Source organism: Schistocerca nitens, chromosome 2 (genome assembly GCF_023898315.1).
Source record: "Schistocerca nitens isolate TAMUIC-IGC-003100 chromosome 2, iqSchNite1.1, whole genome shotgun sequence".
Lineage (NCBI taxonomy): Eukaryota > Metazoa > Arthropoda > Insecta > Orthoptera > Acrididae > Schistocerca > Schistocerca nitens.
In genome coordinates, this window is record NC_064615.1 from 317049710 (window position 1) to 317069216 (window position 19507).

Consider the following 19507-nt stretch of genomic DNA (forward strand, 5'->3'; position numbering starts at 1 on the left):
TTTTATTACAGACTGTTAGAGAGCAGAAAGTAGAGACATAGCTTGAAAGTGGTTCGATGGTCACTCAGTCAGGCTCTTAATTGTTAATTTTAGAGTAATCATGTAGATGTAAATGTAGTTGCTAGTTCCCATATTCTTGGGCAGAAATGTTACTTACTATAAAGGTTGAAATAGAGTATCATGAGCACATTTTGGTGCACTGTTGTGTTAAATCCATATTTACATCTGTATTTTTAACTCTGTATGTTAGCCGAGCGGTCTAAGGCACTGCAGTCATGGACTGTGCGGCTGGTCCCGACGGAGGTTCTAGTCCTCCCTCGGGCATGGGTGTGTGTGTTTGTCGTTAGGATAATTTAGGTTAAGTAGTGTGTAAGCTTAGGGACTGATGACCTTTAGCAGTTAAGTCCCATAAGATTTCACACACATTTGAACATTTTTGAATTATATATTAAGGTAGTATCTGTTCCCGAAAGAACAGTTACCATTGATGACCATGCAGCTTTCGTTGGAATGAAATGATAATTAAATGGACACCCTAGCTGCAAACAGGCGTTGATATACTTCATTGGGGACATGTCGAAAATGTGTGCCCCAACCGGGACTCGAACCCGGGATCTCCTGCTTACATGGCAGACACTCAATACATCTGGGCCACCAAGGGCACAGAGGTTAGTGCACCTGCAGGGGCTTATCCCTTGCACGCTCCCCGTGAGACCCACATTCCCAACATGTCCACACAACTGCATTCGTAGTGCCCCTAATAGATATTTGCCCATCAGTATGATGTAGTTGTGTGGACACGTCGGGAATGTGGGTCTCACGGGGAGCGTGCAAGGGATAAGTCCCTGCAGGCGCACTATCCTCTGTGCCCTCGGTGGCTCAGATGGATAGAGTGTCTGCCGTGTAAGCAGGAGATCCCGGGTTCGAGTCCCGGTCGGGGCACACACTTTCAACATGTCCCCAATGAAGTATATCAATGCCTGTTTGCAGCTAGGGTGTCCATTTAATAATCATTTCATTCTAATGAAAGCTGCATGGTCATCAACGGTAACTGTTCTTTTGGGAACAGATACTACCTTCATATATAGTTAAAATATGTCTTCCCGGCCATTGACCTTCTTGTGCGAATGCACACGCTATGCCCAAACTCTTACGGGACTTGGTAAATTAATCTGCCATGAATAATGAGTATGATGGGCAAACATCTATTAGGCGCTTTATGAATGTTGTTGCGTGGACATGTTGGGAATGTGCGTCTCACGGGGAGCGTGCAAGGGATAAGTCCCTGCAGGTTCACTCTCCTCTGTGTCCTCGGTGGCTCAGACGGATAGAGCGTCTGCCATGTAAGCAGGAGAGCCTGGGTTTGAGTCCCGGTCTTGGCACACATTTTCAATATATCCCCAATGAAGTAAATCAACGCCTGTTTGCAGCTAGGGTGTCCATTTATTTGTCATTTGAACTTTTTTTTTATCGGTAAATAGCATTGGGGTTCGTTACTGTGCTGGAAATTGATGTTATTTCATGGTGGTGCTGTTGCTTAAGTGAGATACAGACTAAGATTGACAGTCTCAGAATGGTGGAGACACTAAGGGGATGGTGTGGGAACAATATGAGCACACTGTACCATTAGGGGAGGGGAGATGCTTTTTTGGCCATAAATTACCGACATTATGATAATGGTTATCCGTTTGCACTAAAAGCATTTTACCATTAACTAACAACTGGGTAATCGTGGACACAAGTGCGCTACTCGGGCACCATTTTGCCTGTCAATTACGATAATTGTAATGAAAACTATAGATCATTAATTGCAATTACAAGACAGTTATTGCCCATTAATTATATCCTACATAAACAAAGTGATTGATTTGTTTCCATATGGGGAACTAGGGCAACTGACCGGTTTGTTTACATAACAGAACAATATCTGCCATTAGGTTACCTTCCACTCGGCAAGCGGTTGCACTCAACGACAGTTATATTGACTTGTAAATTATAGATTGTAGCAATCAGTCGTCTTTTTATGTTTTTGTTATGCAGATCTAGATTTCGGGTAGAAGCTAGCCATTCCCAATGCACTATTATTTTCGCTCAAAGCATGTAAGTCCCTGCTGATTGGGTTTCACCCACAGTTCATTGAATACTCAAAAAATTTAAAAAGGACGACTGATTGCTGCAATCTATAATTTACAAATGTCTGTCATTGTCACGAAACCTGCCTATATCCGCTATTGGCCTCGTCTTTGAACAGCAGACAGATGGGCATATTTCACCCTTAAGCAGCCTCAACAAGTACTGCAAGAAAAAAGAACATTTCCGCGAAAACTCTATCCAGGAGGTGCTCGTTCCCTGCTAACGAGAGCCCTGAAATGACTGCCGACGTTACGGGACTGCTAAGCTCTCCAGAGCCCGTCACTTCTGCCGAATAACCGGATACTTATCACTCCCAGCAAAATGCACAATTAATTATCGTGTAAGCATGATGGAGTTAAAATAAAATCGCGAAGTGATATGTCACAGTACGCTATGTTTCTCATTTTGGAATATGTACATTTGGGATTTTGTGAGAAAGGCTCTTCACAACACAGAACATCTTTATTGTAAGGTCTCCCATCACTGTTCCAGAGCATATCAGTCAGTCACATTAACTAGACAAGCCTGTGACGAATAGTGCATTTCTTCTTTGAATCTTGTTTATCTCTGCCTTCAGTCCAACTTTCGACAGGATACAGGACCAATGAACTATACTGAGGAATTGGTCTAATAAATATTGTGTAAACTATCTCTTTTCTGCGTATTAGACTTCCTTGGAATTCTTCCACTAAATGTAAGTCTGTCATTTGCCTTCTCCACAATTAAATCAACGTGATGATTCCATCTTAAATCATTCGAGACAGCAGCTCATAGATTCTTGAAGATTGTGGCTGGTTCCACTGACTAAACACTGACCTCTCAATCAAAAGGTGCTGGATCCTTTCACCTGTTCACGTGCATTACATTACATTTATTAATCTTGAGAGTCAGCTACTAAACTTTGCATCAGGCGCTGGTCATCTGCAAGTCTCTCTGTATTTCGTAGCAGGTTTCTAATTATATCACCTCACTGTAGATACTTCATTGCCCATGAACAATCTCGTAGGGATACCTATTTCACTAATTCATTTATATTCTCTGATTTCCATTGACATTGCAACACGAGAACGGATAACAAAAAAACAATATTTACTTGCTTTGCGTATGTGGCACAGAAGTAAGAATAGATGACTAATTTTGTAGGTGATTTGGGGTACGCAGGATGAGCTACTTAGTGCACAGGGCTGCTACCACTGACAGCAGCAATGGCTCTAACCTGGCTGAGTAATGGGATGAATCGAGTTTGGATGACAGATATGGGGATGTCACTCCATGCTGCTTCAACTGTTCGCCAGAGTTTGTCAGTTTTGATGGTTGGCGAGTGGTGGTGTGTCAGTCTCTCTGCAACGAATGACTGGGTGTGTTCAGTGGGTGAAAGACCTGAAGAACGTGCTGGATAGAGCAATAGTCGAACACATCCTGTATCAAGGTAGATCAGGACAGATCTTGTAGAAAGGCAATGCTACTGAGATTTCGAGAAAGAGCAGTACCATCGGCCTTAAAACCCCAGTACTGTAAAGGCTGCTGTCCAAATTACCTGCTACATCAACCATAGGTAGTAGTACAAATGGTTGAAATGGCTCTGAGCACTATGGGACTTAACATCTGAGGTCATCAGTCCCCTAGAACTTAGATCTACTTAAACCTAACTAACCTAAGGACATTACACATATCCATGCCCGAGGCACTTGGCAACGTTCATTCTCCTTGGAGCCACCAAACATCGATACATTCATTGTGATGTCATGTAGACCCAGGACTAACCTGAAAGGATGGTGCCACTCCTCCGTCCAGTGGTGTCATTGGGTAAACAACAGTCAGCGCGCATCTCATTGTTGCCATATCGTGGGAAGCTGCCATGCCCTCCAGCTGACAGTCAATAGTCTTCTAGAGGTCGTCTTACTGTCCTTGTTGATACTTGTCTAACAGCAACAAGCCCATTCCCTCACTCAACATAAGCGACATGGGTTTATGATCCTGCAAGGCCATGTATATAATATGTTCGTTCTCTGAGACTAGTTGCATGGGGCTGTTGAGAAATTCATTATGGCCTTCCAGTATCCATCGATTCCCTATCTGCATGACATGCATCAATGTATGAGTATCGAGTAAAGATAAACCTTAGTCTCGATACGCCTAGATCCTGCCATTGACAAATTACGTCACATTCCTGTACAAGTAAACCTTTCTTACACGAGGAATAACTACATCTTCACAGAAAAAAAAACAACTTTCAAGTTCTATTTCTGAATGAGAAACCAGCTGCCTAACCTTTCCTTGTTGCATGCTACCTTCATGGTGCTGCAATTTTGATGGCCTGGTTTTGTCATGAACAACAGTGGCTTTATCAGTTTACCTTGAGTAGTGACAGAAGCTACCTTCGCCTCTGCCAACGCCTCTCCAGAAGGACCACATGCGAGGGATAGTGCTATACTTTTGTTTATCATCTCGAAAAAAATAAAGTTACATAATTAATTTTCTGTTTGTCCCCATACGCACGTAGCATTCCACTAAGAGAGCCAAAACAAAATGGCACAGCCTTTGGGTAAAGTGGAGTATTCGTTTTCTGCATTTGAAGGGGGAACAACACTGCAAAAATCACTCGTGGATCAGTTTTCAACATATTGGATGATTTTTGAACATGAAAAATGTCCCACCCGCTGGGTTCCACGAATGCTCACACTGCTTCAAAAAGCCTGCTAGGCCGAGGTAGCAGTGGAAATGTTGCAGCTGTGTCAGGCCAATCCAGAAGACTTAATTATCGTGGACGAGTGTTATTTTGAACAAGCTTGCATGAGATTCTTACGACATATGCTATCAAGTGGAAAGTTACATTGGCGACTCAGACATCAGACTGTCAACAGTTTCTCAGCCAAAGTTTGTAAATAGATCGACGTCAATGAACAGTTTGTCTTGTCCTTCTAAACATAACAACATTTTGTGCAGCGTCACAAGGAAAATATTCGGATCTTTCATACTCAGCTTACTGTGCTGTGTACAAATAAAAGGTTTTTATTTTGCAAAAACAGGTCACCTACTACAGTTAGTGTAATGCCTGTACCTAGTGTGTGTCCCTGGAGCTTTACATGGCTACTGGCTGCCAAATATTTGAACATGGTACTCTCACCGGTCATCATTATTGTGACACTGTGGGACTGCTTCCCCATATGCGTCTTTTTATGGCTGACATTGCACGACGAATAACTCAAGTGGAGGAGTTCTTGGAAGGACAGGATATTTGACGAACGGACTGACCTGCCCGTTTCCCCGACTTGAATCCCACAGAGCACGTGTGGGAAGCGCTGCAGCGATGTATTGCAGCACGTTCAGATGCAGTTGTCGACTGCCCTGGAGGAGAAATGGAATGCTCTACAATATGAACTTAGTAGTGTTGTGGGTGCAAGGAAGAATATTAAAGGGTATGCATTGGTATTCGTTGTAATCAGGCACCCTAATAAGAAACATGCCGTGCCTACTTTAATTTCCAGAGGACCATCATGAATCACGGTGACTTCAGTCCAATGAATGTCTATGAATAAAAGTTTCATTTCTGTTCTTCAAATGGCTTTGAGCACTATGGGACTTAACATCTGAGGTCATCAGTCCCCTAGACGTAGAACTACTTAAACCTAACTAACCTAAAGACTTCACACACATCCATACCTGAGGCAGGATTCGAACCAGCGACCGTAGCAGCAGCGCGGTTCCGGACTGAATCGCCTAGAACCGCTCGGACACAAAAGGCCGGCTTCTGTTCTTCTCATTGCGTATTTGTTTCAGTTACCTTTTGTATTATAATGTAGCATTTCTTTCTACGTATGGTCCAAGTTTCATCAGGCAATGTTACTTGTCAGTGACACACATGCGAAAGTTACATTCAGTTTCGCACACTAGTCTACATTGTGCTGGAGACATAACATTGTGACATTCGGCGACCGAATCTAAAGGGGTTAAAGTATAAAACAACTATTAATCAGCACCTTGAAATGTGGTAGACAAACATAGGCCTACATCTTCATCTACTTATGTACTTCACAAGCCACCATACAGTACATAACAGAGGGATCCTTTGACTCCTGATACTCACTTCTCTCCCTGTTCCTGTTACAAATGGAGCGAAGGATAAACGATTGTCTGAATGCTTTTGTATCAAGCCTGATTTCTGCTACCTTGTCTTCGAAATCTTTACACGAGATATATGTGGGTGACAGTAGGATTGTTCTGCAGTCTGTCACAACTGCTGCTCTCTAATCATTTTCAATAGCGTTCAGAGAAAAGAACGTGTTCTTCTCTCCACAGATTCCTACATGAATGATGGAGTATCTCTGTAATACTCGTACGGTGATCAAACCTACCGGTAATAAATTTCTCAGAATGCTTCCGAATTGTTTTTTTCTCCTTTATTGGTGACCTACAGTATTCTATAATTCCCCAATCAATCTAAATCGACCGTCACTTTGAAACGTTACACCTAAATATTTAATCGACGTGTCTGTGTCAAAGCAGCACCGTATTCCAACATTTCAGCGCAGTTTCTCCTACTCAGCTGCAATAATTTACGTTTTCCCACATTTGTAACAATCTACCATCCAAGTCATCCTGTATCTTCCTATAGTCCCTACATTATGGCATCATCAGCAAAAAGTCGTAGATCGCTGCTCACCCTGTTTGTCAGATCTTTTATTTATATAGAGAACAAGATCAATCCTACCACATTTCCTTGGCACACTGTTGACAATATTTTTAGTATGCGATGAACACTCACTATCGAATGACGCAGTCGCTCTTGTTGCTTACAAAGGCTTCGAACAACTAATATCTGAAAATTTATTCCGTATAGTCGGATCTTCGTTAACAGGCACTGTCTCGAAAGCTTTCCGGAAACCTAGGAGTATGGAATCGGTCAGTAGCTCTTCATCCATGTCTCGCAGAATAATGTGCGAGAAAATGGCAAGCTGAGTTTTGCACACATGTATGAACGGACGAGGCCGGTTTTCACATGATCGGTGCTAGTGGAAACGATATTGATTCCTATGTATGCTTTGTTCTGCCTCCATACAAGTCATCACATGCGAACACAGCGTATGCTCTATGATTCTGCTGGAAATAAAAGTCAGGGAAGTAGTTCTGCTTGTCGGTCAAGCCATCTTTCTTGTTGGCTGGAATGACCTGCACTTTTTTCCAGTCACGTGTCAGCCACAATTGTTTTAGCGATCTGTGGTAAATTGATGTCACAAGAGGTCGGCCCCACCACCCATTCATTACACGATCTAATGGCCACTACATTAGGTCGTGTTGCCTATCGTTTACCGAACGACTTTTACCGTTTTTCACTTCCGCGCTCACTCATTTCTGCCGTTTTGAAACACAGGATGTAGCTGTTATTGGTAATACTCGAGTGTCTCGTTTGAGACTGATTACTCAAGTGACTGGAGAAGAATGCTTAAAAGCCTATAGCTTGTTACACAGAGGCAACAATTTCTTCGATGAACCGTGCTAAAGTGTTGGGTTTACGACTGTAATAAGACCTAACGACCCATAGCGACGATCTTAGTAACGTTAAACTACCACAGATTTTTTTGAAAGTACCTCTCCCTCCCCAACGTGTTTAGGTAGACGACAATGGAAAATGCGTTCGATTGAGTCAACATATTTTTTGTCGAGAAATGGTGATTGCAGCTTTTGTGTTGCGGCATTCAGTAAAATTTCATCGTATTGGCGTAATTCTCTAACGCACACTTCACGCCAGTTCTGTCTTGAACAATCTCAGGTGCCTTTTGGTGCTACCAGGCGAGACATAAGAAACACCGCTGTGCCAGTAAATTGGATATCTACAAAGCTCGATGGTTTCTTGTACGTGAAAAAAATAATCTACATTCAAACTCATTTGGTGGCAAGTAACTGCTGCCCTTTCAATTACTGATTTTCTGCTTTTTCGATCAGAGTGCAAATGCAACGGCTAGTTGTTAGGTATTTAGCATTTTTAAGGAAGTTAATGTAACTGACGTTCTGAAAATGCCAAACTGGGATTCCGCGTTAAGCTGCAGGTCCTCAGTGAGTGTAAGAGTACCTAGAGAAAGGTAAGGATGCAGTCTCCAGTAGTTTAACTTATGCAAAACAAAATTAAGCAATTAGGATTTAAAACTCTTTTCCAACAACACCGACCTATTATTTCTGTTATATTCTTTAAAATCTAGTGTGACCTACGAACATTCAGAATGTGTCAGGCTCTACGTGTCTTTGATGGAAAACTGAGACGTTCTGGAGTCATGGTACGTGTGCAGAGCCTGTTATGTGAGCTTAAGATTGAGAACCATTACATCTGTTTATTCACTTACTTGCTGTTAACAGAGACGTTCTTATCACATTCATTTGTGTAGCTTTACAATAAAAAAGAAATGGTTTCCAGTTGTCCAAGACATGAAATCTGGGTTGTGTATGAGATGAGAGTAGTCGGGAAAACAAAAAACGATGGAGAACAACTTATCATTTAGAATTTCAGAGTTCAAATTAGTATTGTATCATACTTCATAGTTTTTTAAAGAAGCACAAATGATATTGGACAAGACAAAATTAGAAATTATGGATGTAATGAGAAACATTGAACCAATGGGGTGACTTGTTATGTGATAATGATATAATAGCCTAATAATAAACACATTGAAACATATAATATTTAAGTTGACAGGATGTATAAATAGATTTTGTAATGTTTGTGGCATGAGCTTTATTTTCATTAAACTACGCTGAATTTAACATGTAGGACTTACGAGCAATATACAGGGTGATTCAAAAAGAATACCACAACTTTAAAAATGTGTATTTAATGAAAGAAACATAATATAACCTTCTGCTGTACATCATTACAAAGAGTATTTAAAAAGTTTTTTTTCACTCAAAAACATGTTCAATATGGCCCCCTCCAGACACTCGAGCAATATCAACCCGATACTCCAACTCGTTCCACACTCTCTGTAGCATATCAGGCGTAACAGTTTGGATAGCTGCTGTTATTTCTCGTTTCAAATCATCAATGGTGGCTGGGAGAGGTGGCCGAAACACCATATCCTTAACATACCCCCATAAGAAAAAATCGCAGGGGGTAAGATCAGGGCTTCTTGGAGGCCAGTGATGAAGTGCTCTGTCACGGGCTGCCTGGCGGCTGATCCATCGCCTCGGGTAGTTGACGTTCAGGTAGTTACGGACAGATAAGTGCCAATGTGGTGGCGCTCCATACAGTTGATTGTGGAATTTGCAGCTCTCTGCTAGCTCTGCGAGTCGATTTTCCTGGGCTGCGAACAAATGCTTGCTGGATGTGTGCTACATTTTCATCACTCGTTCTCGGCCGTCCAGAACCTTTTCCTTTGCACAAACACCCATTCTCTGTAAACTGTTTATACCAACGTTTAATACACCACCTATCAGGAGGTTTAACACCATACTTCGTTCGAAATGCACGCTGAACAACTGTCGTCGATTCACTTCTGCCGTACTCAATAACACAAAAAGCTTTCTGTTGAGCGGTCGCCATCTTAGCATCAACTGACGCTGACGCCTAGTCAACAGCGCCTCAAGCGAACAAATGTACAACTAAATGAAACTTTATAGCTCCCTTAATTCGCCGACTGATAGTGTTTAGCTCTGCCTTTTGTCGTTGCAGAGTTTTAAATTCCTAAAGTTGTGGTATTCTTTTTGAATCACCCTGTACTTTTCCCAATGTTCTGCCGAATCTAGCAATTGTTGAGCTCTTTATTGTCTCCAAAAAATGGCTCTGAGCGCAATGGGACTTAACTTCTAAGGTCATCAGTCCCCTAGAACTTGGAACTACTTAAACCTAACTAACCTAAGGACATCATACACATCCATGCCCGAGGCAGGATTCGAACCTGCGACCGTAGCGGTTCCAGACTGTAGCGCCTAGAACCGCTCGACCACACCGGCCGGCTTATTACCTCCAAAGGTTTACAATAAATTAAATAAGTTTAGATACAGTCACAGAGCCCATGATTAGATTACTGATGAAACGGCCTACAACATCCGTCATCTCATCAGCAGAAATCCATAAAGGTGATTTGCTAGTGTCAGCCCTGATTTTGTTCTAATATGTCAACATAGCAATAATCTAGGTAATTTTTCCTGAGTGTGGACTTGTCGGGAATGTTGCGGCTCCAGTATTTCTGTAAGAATTGTTTAAACTGACATGCCTGAAGTTTGTTCCAGGATATTTTCCCAGCAACCAATGCAAAACACAGTTCTTTGTAAAATTCACAATTAGATGATGTAGGCTGTCCCACAACTGTGTAAGTAGAACCTATTTCTCTGACGAAATCCGTTGTTTATTTATAATATGTATATTGCTTTATAAACATTGTTTGATTTCATAGTACATCCTGTATGTTTACCATAAGTTTGACAGAGGACTATTCTACCATCAGTGGTTAAAGCTCTGTCAATAGAAATCCATGTTTACAGCTTTGATGATGAAGAAGACGCGACAAGTGCCACAGTTAACTTAATGCAGCTGACCGTTACACATTGTGAAGCATTTGAGAATAACAAAGGAAAGCGTTTAAAATGAGTCATTGTTGTCTCCATCGAACTTGTGCAATTTAGTTTTTAATGTAACAGAATTCACGACAGCATGAGAAACACAATAATAAACCTTAAAATTTTTCCTTACTTGCTATATAACGAAAATGTGTGGGACTTGCGAAAATGTATAATAATTCTGCAGTAATAAAACATGTAAAATTCGGCAGTATAGTGTGAAATATGTATAATGCGTCAAAAGATGTACAACTATGTAATTTAAAACTTTGAAATAAGGGTTCTTTCAGCGTAATTTGTCCCATTTTGGTTTCGCCCACTACTACATACAGTATAATGGAATAAAATTGTAATGACATAGAGTGATCTCTCATAATAATAATATGTACTTTATTATTTTAATATAATAGAGCAACTGATAGTATTTACTTTAAATTACTAGTAACGATTTTCAGATTATGTCTACATGCAGCTGCATAATTAATGCAATTTAAGTTTTCCTACAAATTTAATAACATGGTGCAAAAGTACAGAAATGATATTGTGAATAGCACCCTTAGCTGCTGAATTAAACAACTTTTACTGTTTATCAGAAGGGCCAACCAAGGACCATAAGCCAATTTCAAATACTTATTCGTTTTTTCTCATCATTTCTTTCAGTAATCTTTCAAATTAGCTTCAGCTACTAACGGGCGTTGAAATATATCAACGGGGATAGGTGAAAATGTGTGCCCCGACCGGGACTTGAACCCGGGATCTTCTGTTTACAAGGCAGACGCTCTATCCATCTCTTTTCTTTTTTTAAATTCATTTTGTTCGATATTGTTTTTTACGTTCGGTCTGGGCGGACGTCACAAGACATCCGTTCAAGTTCATCGTTGATTCTTTGGCTCAGTTTTTTTTTTATTACAGAGAGCACGCAACCATCTGAACCACCGAGGGCACAGAGGATAGCGCGACTGCAGGGACTATCTCGCGCACGCCTCCAGCGAGACCCACATTCTCACCTTGTATGTCCACACACTACATTTGTAGTGTCCTACCCCAACACACTCACTACTCGTGGAAGACAGTTTTACCAAGTCCCGTAAGAGTTCGGGGAATATGTGTGCATCCGCACAGAAGAAGAAGGTCATAGCCGTTGTTGCCAGAACTATACACTTATATGGATATGGTATCTGTTCTTTCGGACTAACTAATGTGAGATCACTGACATGTCCGAAAGAACAGACACCATATCCATATAAGTATATATGTTCTCCAGTAGTTCCACTGTTGCATCTTGCGATTTTTCTATGGAAGTGGCGTTGGAACCATGACGTCGACGCCGAGAAAACTATGTTCATCTGTTTGGAGATTACGTCTGGAAATGACTAATTTTCCAAATTTTCTGTGTAAGAAGATCGTGAAAAAAATCGGAGAGGTTAGGACATTAACACGGCTTGTAGGTACACGCTGTTTGTGTGATACCAAAATCACAGGGTGAGTATGCTTGAAAATGGCCCAAATTTAATCCTGGCAGGTAAGGTACGGAAGTTTTCGGACGACGAGCGTCATGTGCCATCTTGATGTCTACATGTATTAATGGCACAAGTTCACTGCTGACATCCAAAGATTGCTCAGATTTATCTTCCTTGGAACGTGGAGACTAAAGCTGAACGGAGTTTAACAGGTGAAGGTCTTTTTGAGTGGTTCAAATCCTTCTGTAGATTGAATGCTGGTGTCTACCTAAGTGGGAGAAGCTCTTTATCCTCAAGTACCTTTTGATTCTGTATGTCACGATTTCGGTGTTGGGTGGCCACACGAGTGACGCATGTCCCAATAATGGTACTCAGCGCCCATGTCCTTCACGGCATTAAAGTATGGATCAGCCTTGTGTCCATAATCAAACTGTGCTTCTGTGGGTAAAATAATTCCAGTATCGTCCACAGATGATAGACATCTAAAATTTCAGGCAGTGTGATTCGGTACAGTTTGTTAGCAGTAATTTTGCCAATAGCCAGAGGGGATTGCGGAGAGTGGAGGGAGGATGCCCAGCTCCCACAAAGACTGCACACGGTGGGGAGCTATGTTGTTCATTACTGAAACTGAACCCATATTGTACGTTGAAATGTTTAATAAAGATCCTAATTCCAACAATGATGTACAGTTATCACAAGGAGATGAAACAGTTCAAAATAGAGTGAAGTGCGAAACAGTAACACAATAGATCATACGATCATCGATGTGAGATCACTGACAATAGTGGCTGGCCGTGTGCTTCATCAGTGTTCTGCGCCACAAACTCCCTGTAACAAGCGGAGAATCCGGTCAGTTACTGAAAGGGCTATTACCATACTGGATTCGTCGATGAGTGATTTAAACAGAAAACCACACTGTTGTACCATCAAACGATGTAGCTTGTGAAAATACTGTGTGGCAGCTGAATCAGCCATAGGCCATTTTTATGGTTGGCACCTGTAATGTACAGTCTGACTTATCGATCGCAAGATTGAGTTGTGGTTGGTTAGTTGGATGATGTAAGATGCATACAAGCGCTCTTCAAAAAGTAAGGTGACTTTTCAAATTGCGTGGACAACATTCATTCGATCATCGATTTTTTTGTTATATCGGTACACATGTCCAGAATATATTTTCACAGTTTCAAATGTGCAGTATGCTTCGTTTGTTTTTGACAGATAGAAAGGTTAGAGGTGTTTTAGTGGGCTCGGCGATGTTCGACTATTATAAAAAATGGAGCAAAGAATTTGCATCAAATTTTGTGTGAAAAATGGACTCAAGTGCTCTAAAACACTTGAAATGTTGACAGTGGAATACGGTGAGTCTGCTGTAAGGGGAAAAAATGTTTACAAGTAGTACAAGCTCTTCCAAGATGGCCGAGAAGATGACATTGACGAACCCCGCTCTGGACGCCCCAGCACAACAACAGATGATAACATCGAAGCTGTGAAGATAATTTTTTAGGAAAATCGTCGCATTACTGTAAGAGAAGTCGCTGAGGATGTTGGCATATCGGTCGGCTCGTGTCATGCAGTTTTTTCGGATGTTTTGGGCGTGAGACATGTGTCAGCGAAGTTTGTTCCAAAACTTCTCAACTTTGATCAGAAGAACCGTCGCATGAGCATCGTTCAGTAGCTCTTGGATGACGTCAGTGATCCTGATTTCCTCAAAAGGGTAAACATGTGTTTACGGCTATGACGTCGAAACCAAAGCCCAGTCGTCCCAATGGAAACCCCCCGGAGTGCGAAGACCGAAAAAAGCACGCCATATTTGGTCAAATGTCAAAGTTTTGCTCATTGTTTTTATTAATTACTGTGGCATAGTGCAGCATGAATTGTTGCCTCAAAGTCGTAGGTCAATAAGGAGTATTTTCGTGACGTTATGCGCAGTTTCCGTGAAGTAATACGCAAAAATAGTCCGAAACTGTGGAAAAACAATTCATGGCTTTTGGATCACGACAACGCACCTGCTCATTCATCATTGCTTGTGAGAGATCTTTGAACAAAAAATCATGCCTCAGCCACCACATTCACCGGATTTGGTCCCTTGCAACTTTTTTCTGTTCCCAAAACTGAAGCGACCTATGAAAGAACGAAGATTTTCAACGACAGAGAAAATAAAAACTGCATCGCTGGAAGAACTCAGGCTGTACCAAAAAAAAAAAGTGCTTATGAGAGGTGCTTCGAGGATTGGAAGAAGCGTTGGCATAAGTGTATTGTATCTCAGGAGGATTACGTTGAAGGGGACAACATGAATATTGATGAATAAACAAATATTTTTTCATAAAATATTCAGTCATCTTACTTTTTGGACACACCTCGTACACTTGGAAATATTTCCCTTATCGGATCTGGTTGCGTCAAAAACAAAACGCTCCTCTCCCTCAGTATCGGAAGGCGCAATGAGGAACAGTGACTGGCAGGACAAGGCGTTTTATCTGTGTACTTAGTTGTGTGGAATGGTATTGTATTTCGTGGTTATGATCGGTCCCTCTGAAACCTGTTAAATGCCAAGAGGTAGGCAAGGGAGGAATTGCGAGAGTGAGGTGTCAGCGGGTTCAGACTCCATACAGGAGGAACCATACGCAGTATACATCGGATGTAGGGGAAAAGGTGAAAGCTCAGACAATATAAAGGCGGAACAAATAAGAAAAATTCCGACCAGTGTCAACCGTATGGCTGACCAGGGGGAACAGCGGCCCTGCACAGCCCAATCCTCAAAGCTCTGAAGGGAGGCAGGTGTGATTGCGTCCGAAAAGGAAGCCGCTAAGCCTAAGAACTTTCGTCCCAAAGCTTTAATAGGATGATTCACAATAAGATTGCTGCTAGTACTAATAAGATGTTAATTCCCGAATAAGCTGACTTCAGGTTTGGTAGGTGAAGTTGTGACCAACATAACGTCTGCCTATGACACTGTGAACTACCAGGTACTATGCAGGGAACTCTGCAGATTGCCAAAGAATTTTCGTCTCACCAGCCTCTTGAAGGGGATGCTGCAAAACAGAGGATTCTGTGTAACTGCCAAGGAAAGAAGTGCTACTGGGGGAATCACAAGAATGGGCTGCCTCAAGGAAGGTCCTGAGAACCATGTTGTACAGTACCTATATGAAAGACTACCCACCGAATTGTCTTTCCTGACTACTACGTGATAACTGCTTTTAATAGAACCACTGAAATGTTAAAGTCTGGTTGACAGACACTCAGGAACATTTTGCTGTACACTTGAAAAATAGCTTCTCGATGCAAATACCAGCAAGACGCAAGTTTGCTGCTTTGACCTATGGAACAAGCAAGCTAATAAAACACCTTTATGTCATATGGATATTTACACACGAAGATTTTCTGTGTGTAGAAGTCATTCCTTGTAAAAATGCCGACGTCCTTAGCATTCAAAACCGACTTCATGCTCAGCAAATACTTGCACCTTCATCACCACCCAAACTGACTCAAATTTGTTCCCCTTGAACTCAAGGCACTGGTCTCGCTGGGCTTCAAGATCTTCGTACTGGGTACACTCTTGTCGCCCTGTAACAGGAAGGCTTTGCCTTATGAGCTGTTTCTTCAGATTTTCTCGTGAATCCAATTCTAGTTACTTCTCTCCTTGGGTATCGTCTCTTATGTCGATCTGAAACATGAGAAAAATTACATCCCTATGCTGGAAGGGACAGTCTCGTAGTATTCCCTACGCTTCATTGCTTCTTCAATAACTTTTAGAAGTTAAGAGGTAGTTGGATGTCCTTTTCTGAAGCTCAACTGCTCCTCAGGAGCAGTCACCCGGTGTCTTTGTGACAAAGGTGGTACCTTTGATATAGCTTCTCAGAAACTTTCGACAGCGCAGGCTGGTGGGCTGATCTTTACGGGTCTTAGGTATAGCTACTATCTCAATGTGCTTCCACACCGTCGGAAAGGTTCTGGTACCAATGACACCACCGAAAACACCTACCAGATGCTGAATCACAGGATGTGGCAATTGTCGTATTATCATATTTGTATTATCTCGTTAGAGTCTTCTGCTTTCGCAATATTCAACGTCTGAAGCTGCACCTCTGCTTCGTCTACTGTAATGGGGAGGTGAGATCTCTGCAAGACGCAAAATGAACTTTGTGGTTTTCAACGCCGAGCCGTCTTCCACATGCAGAGTATCTGTCCTGTCAGCCCACACCGAATCTAACTTCCAGCTAGAATCTGCACAAGGACTTAAAAGCACTTACTTTAGTTCAAAAAGGGGTCCACTACTCAGGAACACTCATCTTCAATAATATGCCAGTAAACATAAAAAATTTAGTTACAAATAAAGATCAGTTTAAAAGGAGCCTGAAAGACTTATTAGTGGCCAACTCCTTCTACTCCATTGACGAATTTTTTAATAGAGACAAATGATGTATTGTATATATTCATACTATTAGTATTGTTATTTCAGCTTAAAAAAAAAAGAAAATAAATTGACATGTTCCACATCCAGGAGGATCTCCTCAGCACGGATCTATGGAACGAAAAACTAATCTAATCTAATCTGTTGTTATCTGGATTTGATGGAGAGTCGTCTAATCTAAAAAAAATCCTTCTATGCACCCCATACACATTCAGCTACCTGGGTAGCAGCCCCTAATGTGTAGTGCACACCTGACCCATTTAAGGGGAGTTCTCAACCCTATGATACAAGTCCAGGAAGTCACAGATGAGCTTGCCACAGAACCTTCGAAGTCTCTGGTCCAGTCATTCCACTCGACTCAGAACCAGGGGGCACGATCAGTTCTGGGGACAAATTTGAAAATTGTGAGCCCCATCGAAACTCTGTGAACAAGGCTGGTCTTCTCAACCTTCTACTCCAATCGCCGGAGCGCGGATGACACGCATAGTTTGTTCCAATACTCACCACACACCACAATCTGCAGTAGGTTGCACCATGTTCCCTCAATGGACGCCAGAATAGCCTCTTCAGCAGGTTGAATCTGGCTCACTGGCAGACACACTGATTGCACCTGATGTTCTATCGTCTCCCTTGCTGCCATTTTCGTAAGGGGTACCAGTATTCACCACACATTTGAACTGCCGACAAGTAATAGACCCCTACGCTTTTGTGTTTGCCTCTTCATGACAAAGGACAATGCACGTTTCCCCAAAACAGGTGAGTCCACTGCTCATTGGTTCAGTTTCAGTGTCATTGAAAGGCAGAATCTCGAACTCGTTGTTTAGGGGGACTGGTGTAACACCCTGAGTCCTCCTTGATCTCTGTCTACACTGTACAGGATGTATAGATCTATCTTTGACGTGCCACTCGCAGACAAGTGGACGAGTAATGACGAATGCTGTGTTTCCTGAAGAGGATACAGGAACCGTAGGAGGAGATAGTACTTGAGGTATCTTTGGTACTGGTACCACAGGTACAGGACTCCTGGGAACTCTTTCAACACACAGATTCGCGACAGCTGCAAATCGTTTGACAGTAGTCAGGACGATTTCCAGCCGCTCATGAACGTCAACCAACTCAATCTGTGTTTACGGACAGCATTCACAGTAGGACTGTATTGTGGTTAGTGCAATGTATTAGAGGACAGCAAATAACTAACTTTAAACTAAGCCTGCCGACTTTCTTTTCTATAAAGTCATTAATATTTTTTTTCGAAATGTAACACTTTATAGGTACCAAAACAGGAACGCCAAAATGGGGAAACAGGAAATATTAGACATTTCACTGTATAAATCGCATTTATTTAAGATCTTCTGGATTTTATCATTGCAGATCGTTCAATTACATGGTTAAAAGTTACATTTATATTTCTTTCAGTTGATAAAATTGCAATGTTACTTACCCTTTACTGGTTCATAGTAGATATGTGGCAGGTCTTCATTAGCTTTAATTTGGAAAAACTTTTTTCACTAGTAGCATTTGGCACAGTGATTGTTAAAAATTTCTCAGTGCCACAAGAATGTCAATTAAAATCTATCACATCTTCTACTTTTTATAGCTTAATAGTTATAAAGTTGTCCACACAAAAATGTTCCCTTCTAAATGAATATCTCTAAATAAAGGTATGTGGAGTAATTCAGCAAACACAGCTAAAGCATTAGGTAACCAATATTTTCACATAAATTCTGAATGTTTGGAACAATGACTTTATCATTTTTTGCATCCAATAGTAGTAGTTCATGAAATATATTCGTTTGTTATGTACATTTTTTAAAAATTCTGTGTTAGGTTATCTACTGCCTCAAGCTGTTCCCTACAAGTTCCCTGAATTAAATTTAAGCCAGAGTCGATACTTTTCTCACAAGACATTTCCTTTCACCTTCAGATTCTTGTTTCTGTTGCAATATCAAATATATTTCAATTCCATATGATTATCTCAGCCGCTTTTATGTCTAAAGAACCATGCATTTCCGCACACATAGTCAGTGATTTCAGCTTTCTTACATATTGGTCAGGTCCAAGTCCTCTTTGTTGCCGGTATATTTTAGCATCATTCACTTTAGCATGCACCGGGCACCAGAAATAAAGGAGTGCAAAGAAAGGTCATAATGAAAACTAACAAACTGGTTGCATCTCGTTTGGCTTCTTGTAATAGATCTCTCAACACTTCCAAATTTCTAATATGCTTTCAATAACCTCAACAAGCACATGTACAGATTCATGCTTTGATCTCCATCTTATGACACAGGATCGCTTCACATACTGAGGAATTCATTTTGGATTCGTGGAGTAATGAGACACAACATAGCCGTCTGTTTACTGAAGATGATGATTCGCAAGTGGATCATATTTGGCAAGTAGCTTGAAATTTTCAAGGAAATTTATAATGTTATCACTTCCAAAAATATCTTCTGAGTAGTCACACAGGATTATGGATTGTCTAGATAAATATAATATACACAATCAAGAATTCTTCTTTGTGCAGCTTTCCATTTCTGAAATGACATATGTTGTACTGATTGAACAGCATGATCGATAGTTTTACATTTCTGAAACTGCGTTTAAAGCTCTTTCCAGTTTTCAAATGTTTCATTGTGATGATAACTTTTTTCATGATCTCTAGGCTTAAGCTTTTTCCATGTTTTAAAACCATGTGTAAGCACAAAACAACTTCTCCCTTTATTTTTATAAAAGCATGCAAGGGAAGCAATATGTAGCACATTTCACAGGAGAATACAACAACCATGTCCATAAAACTCCCTCACGATTTTCTAAAACCAATCCTTCAGCAATGATCTAGCACAGTCAAATCGTGGTTTACCCATAACAAAATTGTTGAAGTTTTTTTTTCTCAACGGTTCTGTATGCTTTTTGGGGTCCTTAATCCGAATTTCATGTTTGCTGCCTTGCAGTGGAG

The 19507-nt window shown here is 41.2% G+C and overlaps 1 non-coding gene across 1 annotated transcript; it reads left to right on the forward strand.

Moving 5' to 3' along the window:
- The first annotated feature begins 867 nt into the window (after positions 1-867).
- Positions 868-942, forward strand: Trnat-ugu (transfer RNA threonine (anticodon UGU)). The gene has a single exon. It is a non-coding gene; the product is annotated as a tRNA-Thr (tRNA).
- The last annotated feature ends 18565 nt before the right edge of the window (positions 943-19507 follow it).